The sequence below is a fragment of the Leucoraja erinacea genome, chromosome 24, assembly GCF_028641065.1.
Source record: "Leucoraja erinacea ecotype New England chromosome 24, Leri_hhj_1, whole genome shotgun sequence".
Taxonomy (NCBI): Eukaryota; Metazoa; Chordata; class Chondrichthyes; order Rajiformes; family Rajidae; genus Leucoraja; species Leucoraja erinaceus.
Genome location: NC_073400.1, coordinates 4,833,189 through 4,851,272, shown reverse-complemented (window position 1 = coordinate 4,851,272; position 18,084 = coordinate 4,833,189). Strand labels below are relative to the sequence as shown.

General features: G+C 42.0%; 1 protein-coding gene across 3 annotated transcripts in view; it reads left to right on the top strand.

Moving 5' to 3' along the window:
• The first annotated feature begins 310 nt into the window (after positions 1-310).
• The window catches only part of LOC129708585 (chemokine-like protein TAFA-2), a 100,954-nt gene continuing 83,180 nt past the window's right edge, over positions 311-18,084 (top strand). The window contains exon 1 of one of the 3 annotated variants that reach the window (XM_055654409.1): positions 311-941. The gene's annotated coding sequence lies outside the window, so the exon portion shown is untranslated. The remainder of the gene's footprint in view (positions 942-18,084) is intronic. The other 2 variants (XM_055654410.1, XM_055654411.1) reach the window with 2 other exon arrangements.

Genomic DNA, 18,084 nt, shown 5'->3' with positions numbered 1-18,084 from the left:
CACTGCAGCGGATATAAGCCGAGCCTGTCCAAAGTATCCTCATACGACACCATGTGTAGGAAGGAACTGCAGATGCTGGTTTAAACCAAAGATAGACACAAAATGCTGAAGTAACTTTTGTAGCAGTTACTACAAAGTACTCCAGCTTTCGTGTCTATCTTTTTAATCCTCATAAGACAACCCATCCATTCTAAACATTGGTCCAGTCGTGATCTGAACTCGCTCTTTCTCTCTCTCTCTCTCTCTCTCTACACGTTCAGGGTCATCTCATCTCCTTTGGAAACATTTCAGCTGTATTCTCCCTTGCCACGAGTAGAGATGGGATTCGCGTTGTTTGGCTGCACTTTGCTGAAACGGGCTCGGAGTGGCACTGTGCCCTAACACATGAAGTTCGGGGATCCCTCTAGAGCGACAACAGCAACAACAGCAGCAGCAGCAACAGCAGCAGCAGGCGCGTAGCCCAACCCTACTCCCCATTCACTCTCCCTCTAACCGGAGTCCACAATAGCTCCAAGATCAGCATCTGAAGAAGCTTATTTCCTCCGCTAAACAGCACAGACATACACACAGGGTCGCCACAACCGGGTCCTTATCAGCAATATCTCGCCACGCTGGGAAAACTCGCACAAATTCCAAGCACAGATCAGCAAGAAGTTGGCGTTGGACCCACTCGTCCTTCAGTTATTAGCATTTCCATGTTTTTCCTTTGGAGGTTAAGGTGAAGACTCTGAGAGGCGACACCGCCGTGAAATGTTGACAGTTGGAAGAAATTATATTCCAGAAAGCAACCCGTCCAAAATCTGCCCCTTGCCTGTGGCGTAATCTGCCCCCTGGTTTAACAACAAGAGTCAGAGGAGCGACTGGTCGCCTCACGGACCAGCCCCGGAATGACAGTCGCTACTGGGAGCAACTGACGGGACAGAGGGAGAATCACACAACAGGTAAGTCAGTGGCCGGGTGAGACGAGACGAGACGAGACGAGACGAGACTCCTGGGCGACCAACGTGTCACCAAAGATTATCCTTTGGGAACTTTGAACGGTTTGCAACGTACGATGCAATTAGTTGGGACATTGTTCCCAGTTTATGGCGTTTGATTCGATCGTGTCGGTGGAAAGGCAATGACTAAAACATCAGTGCCACCAAAATACCAGCCATTAACAATCCGCATCGTCCCGCACACTGCATGCAACATTTGGGAGGGGCGAATATTGTTTGTAAGTCCATTCACAGCTGTTACTGTAATATATTTCCTCGAAAAACCTTGAAATAGGAGCGATTTTGTCGTCTGACTTTAAGTTTGAAGTTGCCTCGAGTACAGTATATTGAGTGTGGGATTGAGCTAGCGTTGTGTGTGTGTGTGTCTATATTCAGCCTGGTAGTCAACAGCTCAGTCGTTCAGTCCTCTACGTGGGGGAAATAGATTTTCTTTAAACAAACTGCTGGATGAACTCAGCCGATCAAGTTCCTCCAGCGAGATACAACAGGCTGGAGCAATTCAACGAGTCAGACAGCATCTCAGTCCAGACCCGCTGAGTTACTCCAGCTTGTTGTGTCTATCCTCGGTTTAAACCAGCATCTGCAGTTCCTTCCTACACAAGTTCCTCCAGCTGTCTGTTTTTTTTTTCCTCAGGATTCCAGCATCTGCAGTCTCTCGTGTCCAGATTGTCTTTAAGTTTGCTAGGAAGCTGCATCAGCCGCAAAGTTAACCATGTTTTCTAAAGTTTCGTCCAATTTGGCAAATCAAACCATTCGGCCTCTAGTTCCTGTGTGGGTTCGGTGGGACAGCCTTTCAAGGGGCCCCATTTCCTAGCCTTCGTTCCCTTCGCAGCCAGGCAGATTTCTCCTTTGTACTTATCATTCATTTACCTTTTGAGAATCACTATTGAATCTGCCACCGGCGTTCTTCCAGGCAAACCAGTTCTGAATCATTGCAATTCACTCTGTGAAAGAAAATTCTCTCCTCCTCCCAGATTTTTTTTTTTTTGAGCCAGTTATATTTCGCTAGGAACAGTTCATCACTTTCAAAAATCATCATCATTTGGAAATTCTCCTTTAAGCTTCTCTGTTGTCAGGAGAATAAATCCAGCTTTAGTTTAGATAATGTCCCATTTGTTGGTACAGTGTACCCAAAGATGGGAGAATGCTTGAAATGGTACTGGTGCTTAATTAGCCCCAGTTCTCAATACATTTGTTCAGTTTAACACTCCCGTTACAATTTTACCAGGTAATTCACCCGAACACATTAAATTTACAATCATTAGGTCACTGGAGTGCATTTTGGAGGCAGGGTACAATGCGCAGATGGTACTAGATAATGTGGTTATTATTTCCAACCAGGGATGAATTTCAAATTATCTGTTTTTGTTAGCCAACTTGTCGCATAGATATCATTCTATCACGCTTCATATTTCTCTTCACACTATTGCACTTTCCATTCCTTTATTCTTTCCATACCCCCTCCCATTTTCTTCTCCCTATTCTCAAATTCCTACCTCTCTCCTCCTCTCTACCTTATCTTCCTCCCCTTTTCCTGAAATTTCGCTCCGTCTCCCTCCCTCCCCATTTCACATAATCTCTTTCTCTTTCAGAATTGGTAAAATGCTTTGCAGGTTTGTGAACAAGGATAGAGTTGTAGATCATGTACCTGGGCAATCCCTCACATGTAACTGTAGATCAATCAAACCTTTGCAGGTTGTCATCGCCCGGCCATTCATGGTCTGAAGAAGGGTCTCGACCTGAAACGTCACCCATTCCTTCTCTCCAGAGATGCTGCCTGTCCCGCTGACTTACTCCAGCATTTTGTGTCCAATCTTTGGGTTTTGTTTTTTTTTAAATATTTTATTTTATCAGAAGTAAGTACAGTCATATGGCACCAAAGTGCCTAATATATATTTTCATAATACATTTTATGTACAACTTCTTTTTTTTTTTTGTTACATTGAAAAAAGATGAGAATAAGAAAAAGAAGTTAGATAGTAAAGGATAGAAAGATGTGAAATATATAGTGTGTGAAGAAAGAAAACGAGTAAATGAAGAAAGTTGAGAGAGAAAATAGAGAAAAGAAAATAACATAAAAAATCTTTGGTTTAAACCAGCATCTGCAGTTCCTCCTTACACAGTCAATGTGCTCATGCTCCTTGTTAACTAAACTGTAGCCAGGGGTTAAATGGATCAACAAGCAAGAGAGAAAAGGAAATGCAGCGGAGTATCTATCTATCTATCTATCTATCTATCTATCTATCTATCTATCTATCTATCTATCTATCTATCTATCTATCTATCTATCTATCTATCTATCTATCTATCTATCTATCTATCTATCTATCTATCTATCTATCTATCTATCTAACACACACGGACAAAACAATCCATAATAATGCAATAATAACAATTATTGTCTAAATGCTGGAGTAACTCAGCGGGACGGGTAGCATAGAGATGCTGCCTGTCCTGCTGAGTTACTCCAGCATTTGGTGTCTATCTTTGATTTAAACCAGCATCTGCAGTTCCTTCCTCCACAATAATAGTCTATGTAGTTCAGAGTTTATTTGTTGTAGTGTTTAGTAGCCTGGTGGCTGTGTCGGGAAACACACTAAAAACACATTACCCTTTGATTACCATATATTCATCTTTCCCACTTTGTCCTGACCATCACTGTAATAAATAATTTTGATGAAAGGTGATCAACCTGAAGCATTACATCTGTTTTGTTCTCCACACATGTTGTCTGACTTGCTGAGATTGTGCAGCGTTTTCAGTTTTTATTGCAGATTTCCAGCATCTGCAGTTTTGGTTTGTTTTGCAATGTGATGCCTGCTCTGTTCTGGGCTACTGGAGTCCAATAATTTGTCAAACAGCAGATTACTAGGGTTGTGTAGGAAGGAACTGCAGATGATGGTTTAAACCTAAGATTAAACACAAAATGCTGGAGTAACTCAGTGGTCCAGGTCGCATCTCTGAAGAGAAGAAATGGGTGACGTCTTGGGTCGAGACCCTTCTTCAGATTTCAGATTACTAGGGTTACTGAGTTGTCACTCTTGGTCTGAAACTACAGCTCCAAGGTTTTATTTCCTGAAGGCAGCCTTCCACCAATCATACTGCCCTCACTGGGATGACCTTACCTTGGACAAACTAGATAGGCAGTGACACCAAAGAGAATTGGCATAAAGAAGTTAGAGGTCGATATTTTTTCCGCTGGGTTGTAAGCTATATGTAACCCAGAGGTATGAATATTGATTTATCTAATTCCTCTAATCCTTGCTTTCCCACTTTCTCCATCCCTCCGCTATCCGTTCTTCGACCAGTCTGACTGTCTTCCTGATTACATTGTATGCTTCATTGTCACCTTCCCCTCGCCAACAATGGTCTAATCCACATTTTCTTTGATCATCCCCATTGATGTCTCATTTTCACACCGCACCCTTCCATATCTCCGTGTCTCCCTCTCCCCGACTGTCAGTCTGAAGAAGGGTCTCGACCCGAAATGTTGCATTTGAGAAGGTCTTTCTGCTGACTGGTTCGCACACAACTAAAGGCTTTTCACTGTACCTCAGTACACGTGACAATAAACAAAACAGAAGCTGAACAGAACTGAACTGATCATGGAATCAATACTCCATCTGACATGTTCCTTTTAGGAACAGAATAAATAAAGAGTAAGACAGGTCACTCTACTTTGAATAGAATGATGATCATTACGTTAAAGCATTTAAGTTGAATAAGTTAGGTCTTTATTCTCTGGAGCGCAGAAGGTTAAGGGGGGACCTGATAGAGGTCTTTAAAATAATGAGAGGGATAGACAGAGTTGATGTGGACAAGCTTTTCCCTTTGAGAATAGGGAAGATTCAAACAAGAGGACATGACTTCAGAATTAAGGGACAGAAGTTTAGGGGTAATATGAGGGGGAACTTCTTTACGCAGAGAGTGGTAGCGGTGTGGAATGAGCTCCCAGTGGAAGTGGTGGAGGCAGGTTCATTGGTATCATTTAAAAATAAATTGGATAGGCATATGGATGAGAAGGGAATGGAGGGTTATGGTATGAGTGCAGGCAGGTGGGACTAAGGGGAAAAAAATTTGTTCGGCACGGACTTGTAGGGCCGAGATGGCCTGTTTCCGTGCTGTTATTGTTATATGGTTATATGGTTATATAAGTTGATATTAATCCCATATCCAAACATGTAGCTTTACTCTGTACCTTATTTTGTGTTTTATTTGTCCTGGGTGTAGGGACTATGCAAGAGGAACTTTCTATATCTAATCTCTGCTAATCTCAGCCTAGGGAGTATTTACTGAGATGGCGCAAAGGGATCTTTATTCCATATCCAATCTAGAATGTACCTGCCTTATGAGCATTTGATGGAACAATGTAGGGTGCGATCCATTCATCATCTAACCCAGGAAACATCCAAAATATAATCAGAAAATGTAGCAAATACTTTGCAGGTGAAGCAGTATTTACAGAGAGAGAATGAGAGTTGGCAACCTCCACAAATCTGGGAAAAGTAAAAACTATCAAACGTATTTTAAGTTGCAGAGATGGGGAAGGGATGGGGAGAACAAACGATTGTCTGTGGAGACTGTGAGGCAGAATGATCTGCTTGGAAGAGGTGAAAATAGATGAATGAGAACAGAGGTGAGAATAAAAAATGTTCTGAGACACAAAACACTGCAGGTGCTGGAAATCTGAAATGAAATAAAAGCAATTTGGAAATACTCAGCAGGTTAAATAGCGTCTTGAGAGAAAAAAAAATATAGAGTTAACTATTCATCAGAATTGGCTTTACCTTGCACTAAACGTTATTCCTTTATCATGTATCTATACACTGTAAATGGATCGATTGTAATTATGTGTAAGAAGGAACTGCAGATGCTGGTTTAAACTGAAGATGGTCACAAAAAGCTGGAGTAACTCAGCAAGACAGGCAGCATCCCTGGAGAGAAAGAATGTCTGAAGAAGGGTCTCAATCTGGAACATCACACCTTCCTTCTCTCCAGAGATGCTGCCTGTCCCGCTGAGTTCCTCCAGATTTTTGTGTCTATCTTTGATTGTAATCATGTATTGTCTTTCTGCTGACTGGTTAGCACACACGCCAGGTTTTCACTGTACCTCGGTACATGTGACAATAAACAAAACTAAACTAACTAGTTCTAACACCCACTGGAAAGTCTGGTAATCTGAAATTTTAATCTGAATTTCATTTTTGTTTGATGTAGCCCATAGTTTTAAATTGCATTTTCTCTGTAGAATTCAGATCACTGCAAGTGTTGGGGAAAATTGGATTGATTTCTCGTTTGAAAACATCAAGCTTTTATTTTTAATTTCCAGCATCCGGTTCAAAAACTGGTGAAGCAATAGCCAAGTGTTCTTTCAAGTAACGGGATGTTTTACCTTTTGTCTTCTGGATGGGTTTACTTTATGGTTCACAAGCCCTACAAATGCAATCAAAGATGGAGAGACTTCTCAAGGGACAAGGTCTTATTCCTTTAGTGGTGCAATGCAGAATAAGGAGCATTAATTCACTGTTAGAGAAAAGGTATTCCGGGGATAGACACAAAATGCTGGAGTAATTCAGCGGGACAGGCAGCATCTCTGGAGCGAAAGAATGGGTGATGTTTCGGGTCGAAACCCTTCTTCAGGACTCGACCCGAAATGTCACACATTCCTTCTCTCCAAAGATGCTGCCTGTCCCACTGAGTTACTCCAGCATTTTGTGTCTATCTTCGATTTAAACCAGCATCTGCAGTTGTTTCCTACACAGGAATCAGGGAAATAGACTAAGGGCCTGTCCCACAGTACGAGCTAATTCTATAGTTCTCCCGAGTTTCCCCCGATTCGGACTCGGAGAATTACGGTAATAGCCGCTCGTAGGTACTCGGGGCTCTCGTGGACATTTTTGAAAAAATTTTGAAAAATCTTCACGAGTTTACCGCGTTTCCCGAGTACCGGCCGTTAGCGTTACGAGCCGCTAAGAGACGTCCAGAGCTCCGATGTACACGCTATGTACATTCTACGTGCTAACCACGAGTTTGATTTTTTTTTCAAACTCGGGAGAGCTCGTGAATTACCTCATACATTGGGACAGGCCCTTAAGAAACTGAACAACCTCTCCATAAGCTTGCGTTTTTATATATTCATGGGGTGTGGATATCATGCACAATTTTTATCCATCTATAATTATCCATCCATAATAAGCAGCTAAGAATCAACCACCTTGATGATCTGGAGTCACATATAGTCCAGATCAGGTCTCTTTATTGACATTATTGACTGTCAGTTGTATCATGGTTCTGTAACTGAATGAGTTTTGGTTTTTGTAGTATCTGCTTTTTAAAAAGTTTAATGATTAATATTTAACTCCTCCAGCTGCTATGGTAGGAATCAAACTTGTGGCTCGAGATTAATGATCCAGAGCTCTGGCTTCTACTTCACCACCTTGACTACTGGTCTTCCAAACCAGGTGATTGATGGACAGGGTGGAGGACTCAGTGGGCCAAAGAGCCCGTTTCCATGCTGTATCTTTCAATGATTCAACCAATCTGCAACTTCTAGATAGTTACTGTAGAATGTTACATATTTTTCTCTGAGTATCTTTCCACCTTGCTTATTAATCTGTCATTTGGCAGATGAGGAGTGTCTGGAATAGGATGGTAGATACGGAATAGATTTAGTCACCTGATACGGGATGGGTCTGGGAACAAGCGGTCACTTATACATTGTTTATAGACTTTAAAGAACGGAATTATGGGTGTCACATGATTAATTAAATAATTGGATGGGCAAAGATTTCTGTATGCTACCTAAAGGGCCATTCTTCATATTCAAGAGCCTAGGCAGTCATTGTAGACACAAAGTGTGTGGGAAGGATCTGCAGATGCTGGTTTACACTGAAGATAGACATAAACATAGAAACATAGAAATTAGGTGCAGGAGTAGGCCATTTAATATGATCATGGCTGATCATCCAACTCAGTATCCCATACCTGCCTTCTCTCCATACCCTCTGATCCCCTTAGCCACAAGGGCCACATCTAACTCCCTCTTAAATATAGCCAATGAACTGGCCTCAACTACCCTCTGTGGCAGAGAGTTCCTATAAAATGCTGGAGTAACTCAGCAGGACAGGCAGCATCTCTGGAGAGAAGGAATGGGTGGCATTTTGGGTCAAGACCCTTCTTCTGAATTATCCAGTTTAAAGACTAGTCTTGATCAGATACATCATCCATTCCTTCACTGCAGACAATGTGTTTTCTCAGGCTTTTTGACATCTTATATCTTGAGCGAGGGCAAGAATTCCATCCATTGGTCCTTCTCTTGTTTGAGACTTGACTGAGACCATTTCAAATCTAATAAAGATAACTGGAGAACTTTGGCTGAAAATGTACTGAAAGATATTGTATCTTGATGAGGAAGCTGCTTAATATCGTCAATTTGCAGAGAGATCTGGGGATGTAGTCAATATATTAAAAAAAAAACATTCTACTGGATCAGGGTTTCTAACTAAGATGGATAGGACATGTTTATAGGGATATGGACCAAATGCTGCAGGTGGGACTAGTGTAGCTGGGATGCTGGCTGGTGTGGGCAGGGTTGGGCTGAAGGGCCTATTTCCACACTGTATGACTGTATTTAAACTCGTTTTGACCAGGGATGACACAGGATGAGCAAATTGATAAAGGCCTGCTTGGGAAATGTGTGAATAATGAGGCCAGTCTCCTTCATCAATGAAATTTAAAGATTCCAAAAAAAAGACCAATTTAGGAGGAAGTAGAATGATATGGCACAGAAAAACAAATGGGGGGGGGGGGCAGAAAAGATCTGAAGAGAAATTGGTAAAGAATTTTTTTAAAAGTCGGAAGAAAATGAAACATAAACAGATGAGAATTGCGTAGCAATCTGAAGACGGGCCTCAACCCGAAACATCATCCATTCCTTCTCTCCAGAGATGCTGCCTGTCCCGCTCAGTTACTCCAGCATTTTGTATCTATCTTATAAAATAACAATTTTGTAGTTAGAGGATTCAATTTTCACTGTTTCATTTGCTCCTTCCCCCAATGTGGACAGGTTGAATTTGCATTGTAGGATCATACATCTCGGAACATTATAAAGGTGATTCTAATTAGATTCTAATTTTGCGTGGTTAGATTAATTGGCAATTAATGCAGGTGCAGTGAATTTGTGGAACTCAGAGGAGGGTTTAAGAGCAGTTGCTTTTTTCAGGAGACTATGGTGGAGGATGTAAATTATCCAGAAACTTTTATGGGATTTCCAATGCCTCCGCCTTGCCACAAATTGCTGGATCATCCCCAATCCTTGGCTTTCCATCGGTCACTTTAATTTCATTAATTTAATCATCTTGATGTGTTTTATGACTGTTGGCAGACCAATTTTCCTCTTGGGATAAATATAGTTCTATCATATCATAGTGTATCGTATCGTTATCATATTGTATCGTATTGGTATCATATCGTATCTTAATTTGAACAGCACAGCTTATTACTTTGCTGTTTCCTCTTTCTAAGGAAAGAGCTTCAGCCTGTTCATTCTGTCCCATTGGCCATAATCTCTCAATTCTGCAAACATATTAACTTTCCTTTCACTTGACAGAAATCAGTCTCAAAAGCGTGTTAATATTGTTGGCTTGCTAAAGCATAATTTGTGTTCCTCTATCTGGCAGAATGCAATAATAGCCTATGTGTTCAGGAAATAATCCAATTCATAATCCAACCAAGAGGATAATGCGATGTTTGTTATCTCACTTCCTCAGCACAGTTTGCGCAGCAGGCTTCCAATCGTAGGATGGCTATGAGCGCCACTGAAATTATTCATTTCACTGAAGTATCGGATGAGGCTGTGTTTTTGTCCTGGAGTGGGTTGTGATCCTTCAAACATTTACAGGCAAAACTTGTATCACTCAACAAAATAATCAAGAATGTTTGGAAGAATCGGATATAATGCATCGGCAACAGCTCAAGAAAAATGTATGAGACTAATACTGGATTGGAGGCACAAGAGACTGCAAACGTTGGAATCTGGAGCAATAAACAAAACTCTGGAGGATGCCACCAGGTCATGCAACATCTGTAGAGGCTAATGGATGGTTAACGATTTGGTTCGAGACCCTAGATGTCTTGATGTAAGGTTTCACCCAGAAACCGTGACCACCCCTTTGCCTCCGGAGATGCTGCTTGACCTGCTGTGTTCCTCCAGAAATTTGTTTTCAATATCCGAATTGGGCAGGTTGACTTGTGAGGAAAGGTTAGACAGACAATGCTTGAATCCAATGCAGCTTAGAAGAGGGGTTTTGATTGAAACATATAAGATCCTGAAGGATTGAACATGGTGGATGTGATGAGGATTATTTTCACTTGCGGGGAAATCTCAGAGGTTATTGTTTAAAAATCAGAAGCCACCTACTTAAGACAGAGATGAGGCAAAAAAATATATATTTCAGAGGGTCATGAGTGTTTGGAACACTTGCACAAAAAGGGTTTAAAACAGTCTTAATCTTTTGAGGTATATAGATATTTGATAAGCACGGTGACTCTGGATAGGAGGGAATACAATATAGAGGTTACAATGTGATCATACATGATCATATTAAATGGTGGAATAGACTTAATAGGCCAAGTAGCACATTCCTGCTCCTAATATGTAAGCTCATATGTTCGTATCTGCATCAGGAAGTAAGGTAGTCAGTAGACACAAGAGGGTCTAAAGAAGGGTCTTGACCTGAAACGTCACCCATTCCTTCTCTCCAGAGATGCTGCCTGTCCGGCTGAGTTACTCCTGCACTTTGTGTCTATCTTCAGCATCTGCAGTTCTTTCAGACACAAGCGACTGCAGATGTTGGAACCATGAACAAAATACAAGCTGCATAAGATTCTCAATGGGTCAGGTAGCATCTGTGGAGGGAAATGGACAGATGACATCTTGGGTCAGGACCTTTCTTCACACTGACTCTCATAAGACTTTTGTCCCACAATTTGAGTCAGTCAGAAGCAACGTAGCCAACTGGCTTCTCTAGTCATGTGTTGTAAATCATGGCTGAAAGGTGCCTTAACATTGTCCTGTCTTGATTCCCTGACCTCTAACACTCTTGCCCAAGGGTTATTGAGATGATGACATTTTTAATGGATTGATTCTATGCTTGGCACTGTTAGCTTTTACTTCACTTGGGAACTGCTCTAAAAAAAGAGTTACAATGGTAGAAGCTATGGTAGAAGGCTCAAATGGGAACTGGGAAATTAAATAGAGATGATATAAAAGTAAATGGCTAAAAGCAGGGAAATTAGACAATAGACCATAGGTGCAGAAGTAGGCCATTCAGCCCTTCGAGCCAGCACCGCCATTCAATATGATCATAGCTGATCATCCCCAATCAGTAAATTGGTTTAGCTGCAATTAAAGAGCAAGAAAGATTGAATAGCCACAGTACATTCTGTAGCTTAAAAATGTTGCGTGGATGAACAGGAGAAGTTGATCTGACATTACTCTGCTGGCGACTACATTGTGACGATCAACCTGATAAATTTGAATGCTTTTGTACATGTTAGAAAATGAATAGAGAAAGGTTTTTTTGTATTCATTCATGCGATATGCGTATCACAAGCCGTAACATGCATCCATCGACTATCCTATTTGTCCCTTGAGTTGAGTGGCTTGTAACAACCATTAAAAATTAACCACATCAGTGGATCTGGATTACAGGCAGGCATGATCAGATAAGGATGACAGATTTCCTTTGCCAAGAAATATTTGTGAACCAGATGTGTTGTATGGTCTCTGCCGCTTTTAATCCAAATTTATTTCATTTAAAATTCTTTGACTGGGGGTGTAAACACATATTCATTCATCAGTAGCCCGGGTCTCTGGATACTAGTCTAGTAACACCACTACTATGTTTCCAATACACTTTCTGTTAATAACCCACACACTAAACATTTGACTATTACATTGTCAATAATTCATGACTCCAGACTTCTATTCCAATTACTTATCTTTTCGGAAACATCCTTGGCCCATTCACTGTTCCCTTAATCTCTTGATTTTGATCATCAAAGCTCTGCCTCACTGACCTGCTGCTGGCAGTAGTTCTTCCTTTCTTTAACTGAGACACAATCAGCCGATCGCCCTAATAAATCCCCGGATGGTCGACTCCAGGTTACATTTCGAAGGATAAAATATATTTTTATGACATCAACTATAATGCGTTGCAGTCTTACTATTTGAGTGAGTCTATTATGTTCCTGGTACTGAGTGCACTTTGTTCTGTGTTATTATTCACAACTGAATTATATTTTTGCGGAAAGATCAGTAAAGAAAGCGAGCGTTCACACATCATACCTGCGTTGACTCTTTGAGAGCTATCCAATTAAACTCTCCATTGTTCTCTCCCCACAGCCCCAGAAATGTTTGTAACTATGTAACCATTTCTCTTTTGAAGGTTATTATTACATCAGCTTCCATTGCCTTTACAATGAGGACTGCACATCCCACTTCATAACAAGTCACAGCATTTACAAAAGTTCTCCATTGGTTCTGCTGTCGATTGCCTGAACTTAATTATTTTTCATTGTGTGATTGCGTAAAATCCTTGGCCCAGTTTTTAAACTGTGCTTTGGTGAATTTTAAACAAAATTTCACGTTTAAGAATTCCTTTCACCCAACACAGAAGATCCATTTTATTCACTTCCAATCTTGCGTTTTCGAAGGTAATTCTGACCTTTTGTGAAAGTTTAATAAGTGTTAGTGAATTGGAAGCCAGGCTTAAATCTATCCTGGATTTTTTTTTCCAACACACACCATATGCCATGTCTCAAATTACTCATATCATGTTTCTCAAAATATTCTAGCCTGCATTTGAATTTGCATAAATCAATATTTACTGATACTATCATCTCCCGACGGAACCTGAACCATAGTGGACCATTCACTCACCAGAATATTGTTTCCGCAGTTTAATATTATTTTCTTTGTGCAGGCTGTGACCCTGGTTTCACTGCTACGGAAAAGGTGAAACAACTTAGCATGGTCAGCATTAACGAGTCCCTTTGAAGTCTCAGGAACACCAACCAGAGTTACCCTTACCCTTTAATTTTCTCATGAGAACATGGCACTTATGACATAAGTATTTGCCATAATCCAATTGCTTTCTTGTATCCCAATCAATAAATGCAAATTTTCTTCATGAAGTCCAGTGGCAAAAACTATACTCAGCCGGAGACTGAGACTAAGGGAAGTAAGCCCAGTCTGAAGAAGGGTCTCGACCCGAAACGTCACCCATTCCTTCTCTGCAGAGATGCTGCCTGGCCCGCTGAGTTACTCCAGCAATTTGTGTCTATCTTAAGCAATTTCATAGACTGAAGACCAGGAACTGATAGCTGAGACATGAAGAGGGTGAATGTAAGTTTCAACTGAATGCTTATACAAAGCGATCATATAGAATGCTGTGTTTGGGGTCTGATTATGACTTTTCCTCAGTTTATTGACACTTTGAGACTGAAAGTGTTTAAGAAGGAACTGCAGATGCTGGAAAATCGAAGGCACACAAAAATGCTGGAGAAACTCAGCGGGTGCAGCAGCATCTCTGGAGCGAAGGAGATAGGCAACGTTTTGGCCCGAAACGTTGCCTATCTCCTTCGCTCCATAGATGCTGCTGCACCCGCTGAATTTCTCCAGCATTTTTGTGTACCCTTTGAGACTGAAATGTTGATAGTGGGATCTGATGCAGAATGTAAATTGTTGAAATCCTTGAAATTCTTGCTGTCAAGTTCAAAGATTGCGTTCAGAGTACAAGCTGTTGGAGGCTGAAGTTGAGTGCACCATTCTCCATGAGAGAAAAATTGCCAAAGCAGAATGATTTCTCAGAGAATAATTTTTGCACTGTAGAATGATTGCCAACCAAAAAAAGACTGTCCATAAGGAATTGATTGTCAGGGAACAATTTACTCTGTCTCGCAAGGAACAATAATATCTAAGAGCAGACTTGTCGGTCAGAAATTGTTTATCGTTGAATGATTGTCATTAGGGAACGATCATCAGAGAATAGTTTTCCATTAGAGATCGAATGATTGTCAAAAACTAGCTTCAAACGATTTACAACTACAAAAAAAGTATCTATATGTGAACGGTTGTCTACGATAGAATGATTTACAATCAGAGACCAGTTTATGAATTGGAGAATGATATTCCAATGGTGAATGAGAAATTCTCTCTCCGAGAATGATTGGCTATTAGAATTTGTACATCAACAATTTACTATCAGATCTGTTTACTGTTAGAGATCAATTTTTCATCCGGGATCGATTGTCTCAAAGAGATGGATTGACTAACAGAAAAGGTTTGTCATCGAATAAAGAATGTCTAACCGGAAATTGACTAAGGGAGATCCAATGAATGTTAGAAATTGTGCATCAGAGAACAACTGAGCCTTAGAAATTGTCTATTGGACAGGAGTTGTCTATTACCGCATGATTTACAATCAAACTGTAGTCCAACAGGGAACGGTTCTCAATCAGAGAATTACCTGTACCTATTGTCAGACAAGGATTGTCTACCACAGTAAAATTCTCCACTAGGGAGCAAAGCAAATTCATACAGCTTACCAGAGTTATCTTAACAAACACAGATACCAGACACAGAGATCAGTGTAGTGAGCCTTCATAAGATAGAAAAGGGACTAGATATCAGAACGATTTTGCTAACAGGAATTTATTAATCACTAATTTTTTCTTAAGCTGTGAGATTTAAAATGTTACACTTAGTTATCGACAGGTTGTCTTTGAATGTGTCCACTCACTCGACAGAGGTGGGTAGTAAATCCCTGGCTTGGAATTCCTTTGGTGATATCTGTACAAATGTTTTCCATAGAATGAATGCTCCGAGCTGTCTGTAACGGCAGAGCAGCAATTGGACTGAGATGTACTAACTGTAAATCCAACAGTGGTGACAGGAATAGAGCCAGTTAAACAAATCACATGGGACATAAGTTGCTTTTCTCAACCTTGTGGCTGTAATTGCCTGAGAAGAAAATACCATTCCGCTCAAAACAACAGCTACATTTGCTCCAGAAAGTTCTTAAACAAAAATCACATGGGACATGTTGCTTTCTCAACCTTGTGGCTGTAATTGCCTGAGAAGAAAATACCATTCCGCTCAAAACAACAGCTACATTTGCTCCAGAAAGTTCTTAAAGTGAAAGATTTCAAAATTTCTATTTGGCTGGATGCTGTAAACGAACTCAGAGGAACATGCTATACATACATGCAATCCACCCATCCCATCCAAGAGGCTGCATAGCCTGGGGCTTTGTACTCTGGAGCGTAGGAGGCTGAGGAGTGACCTTAAAGAGGTATATATAAACACATGAGAAGGGTAGATAAGGTGATTTATCACAGTCTTCTAGACTAAGGGAATCTAAAACTAAAGGGCACGAATTTACAATGAGTGGGAAAGATTTAATAGGGATCTCAACAGCAACTTTTTCACATGGAGGATGGTGGGTGTGTGGAGTGAACGGCCAGAAGTGGCAAAGACAAGTGCAATAGCAACTACAATGTTCAAAGGATCATTTAGACAGGTACATGGATAGAAAAGGTTTAGGGGGACATGCGCCAAATACAAGCAAATGTGTCTAGCTCATGTAGCAGCATGGATGATATGGACAAGTGGGTCTGAAGGACATGTTTTCATATATATATATATCGCACTATAAAACAGCACAAATACTATCCTGCTTGTTCAGGAAAGAATTGAATTGAATTTCCTTTATTGTCATTCAGACCTTACGGTCTGAACGAAATTTTGTGCCTGCAGTCATACATACAATGATACAATAATAACAACAATAAACACAAATTAACTTCCACCACAGTGAGTCCTCCAAACACCTCCTCACTGTGGTGGAGGCAAAAATCTTAGGGTTGCAGTCTCTCCCTCTGCTCCCTCTGCGCTGAGGCGATTCCCCACCGGGCGATGGTATAAACAGTCTCGCAGCTCACCGAACCCCGGGAACGGGCCGGTTCAAACACTGCGGCCCGGGGTGGTCGAAGCCGCCGCACCTCCAGTCCAGCACACGCAGCCGCCGGCCCGCGGCTGAACCCAGGACTCTGGACACCGCCGCCAGAACGTCGTCCCAGCCACCGGAGCACCGTCCCAGCCCCCGGACCGGATCGCCCTCACGTGAGTGCCGTTTCTCCCTCGGGCTGGGCCACTCCAGCGGGAGTGCCGTTCCTCCCTCGGGCTGGGCCACTCCGACGGGAGTGCCGTTCCTCCCTCGGGCTGGGCCACTCCGATGGGAGTGCCGTTCCTCCCTCAGGCTCGGCCACTCCAGCGGGAGTGCCGTTCCTCTCTCGGGCTGGGCCACTCCAGCCCCTCACCAGGCCGCTCTCACGGGAGCACCGTTCCATCCCGGGCTGGGCCGGGAGCGAGCCCAGGACGAGTCCTGTCAGCTGCCTCCAGAGTCCCGAGGTCGCCGGCTCCGCTAGGCCTCAGCGTAGACGGAGGCAAAGAAGGGGGATACGACAAAAAGGTCGTATTCCCCCGAAGGGAGTGACAGCAGCCCCCGTTTCACCCCCCACCCCCCTCCCCACATAAACACAGCCTAAAAACCAAAAACATAACTACACAAAACGAAAAAAACAAACACAAAAAAGTAAAAGACAAACGGACTGCAGGCGAGCCGCAGCCGTTCCCAGCGCTGCCACTTCCGGAACTGCTGGTTGCTGGTTTAAACCAAAAGATTGACAGAAAAAGCTGGAGAGACATCACCCATTCCTTCTCTCCAGAGATGCTGCCTGTCCCGCTGAGTGACTCCAGCTTTATGTCTATCCTATTTGTTCTCTGTTCCCCCAATTGTTATGTGTTTTCCGGTCAAATATTTTGTCACTCTCCTCTTCAGAAAATTGTAAAATCAAACAAGTTGATGGGGCAGGAGGTGATAATCTAACCCATTTTGGACCCGTTTTTGGAGAAAGTAGGCGTTTTCAGACAGGGCGGCAGGGTGGTTGAGCAGTGTAGCTGCTGCCTTACAGTACTTTCAGCACCAGAGACCCAGTCCTAACTGGCAAGAGTCAAGTCAAGAGTGTTTTATTGTCATATGTCCTGGACGGGACAATGAAATTCTTACTTGCTGCAGCACAACAGAATATGTGAATATGTAAACATTGTATATAATGGGGGAAAAAAAGAAAAAGTTCAATAAATAACAAATATAGTGCAAATAACAAATAATAATATAGTCTTTTGCAGTTCAGAGCTCAGAGCTTATTTGTTGTGTTTAATAGCCTGATGGCTGTGGGGAAGAAGCTGTTCCTGAACCTGGACGTTGCAGTCTTCAGGCTCCTGTACCTTCTTCCTGATGGCAGTGGTGAGATAAGTGTGTGGCCAGGATGGTGTGGGTCCTTGATGATTTTGGCTGCCTTTTTGAGGCAGTGACTACAATAGATCCCTTCGACAGTGGGGAGGTCAAAGCCGGTGATGGACTGGGCAGTGGTCACAACTTTTTGTAGTCTTTTTCGCTCCTGGACGTTCAAGTTGCCGAACCAGGCCACGATGCAACCAGTCAGAATGCTCTCTACCGTGCACCTGTAGAAGTTTAGGAGAATCCTCTTCGACATGCCGAATCTCCGTAATCTTCTCAGGAAGTAGAGTCGCTGATGTGCCTTCTTTACAATTGCATCGGTGTGCTGGGTCCAGGAAAGATGTGACCCCTGGTTCAGGAGCCGTCAACATCGGGAACATTTTTCCTGCACCTAGCCCGTCCAATCCCTTAAGAATCATTTTTGTTTCCATAAGATTCCCTCTCATCCTTCTAAATTCCAGTGAATATAAGCCCAGTCAATCCATTCTTTCAGGAGGAGGAGGGTTTCTTCAATACCATCTTAATATTGTCCTAAAAAAATGATCTTATTTACAGTGGGAAAAAGACAAGGGTGGCAAAGACTTAGCATAAGGACGAGGGACGAAATGGCCCTTCCTTTCTTTGTATAATTCAGAGATTTTATAACTCTCAGAAATGTCAGCACAGTTTATAATGAGCCAATTCAACACCGTGCAATTAGTATTGGATATTGAAATAACCTT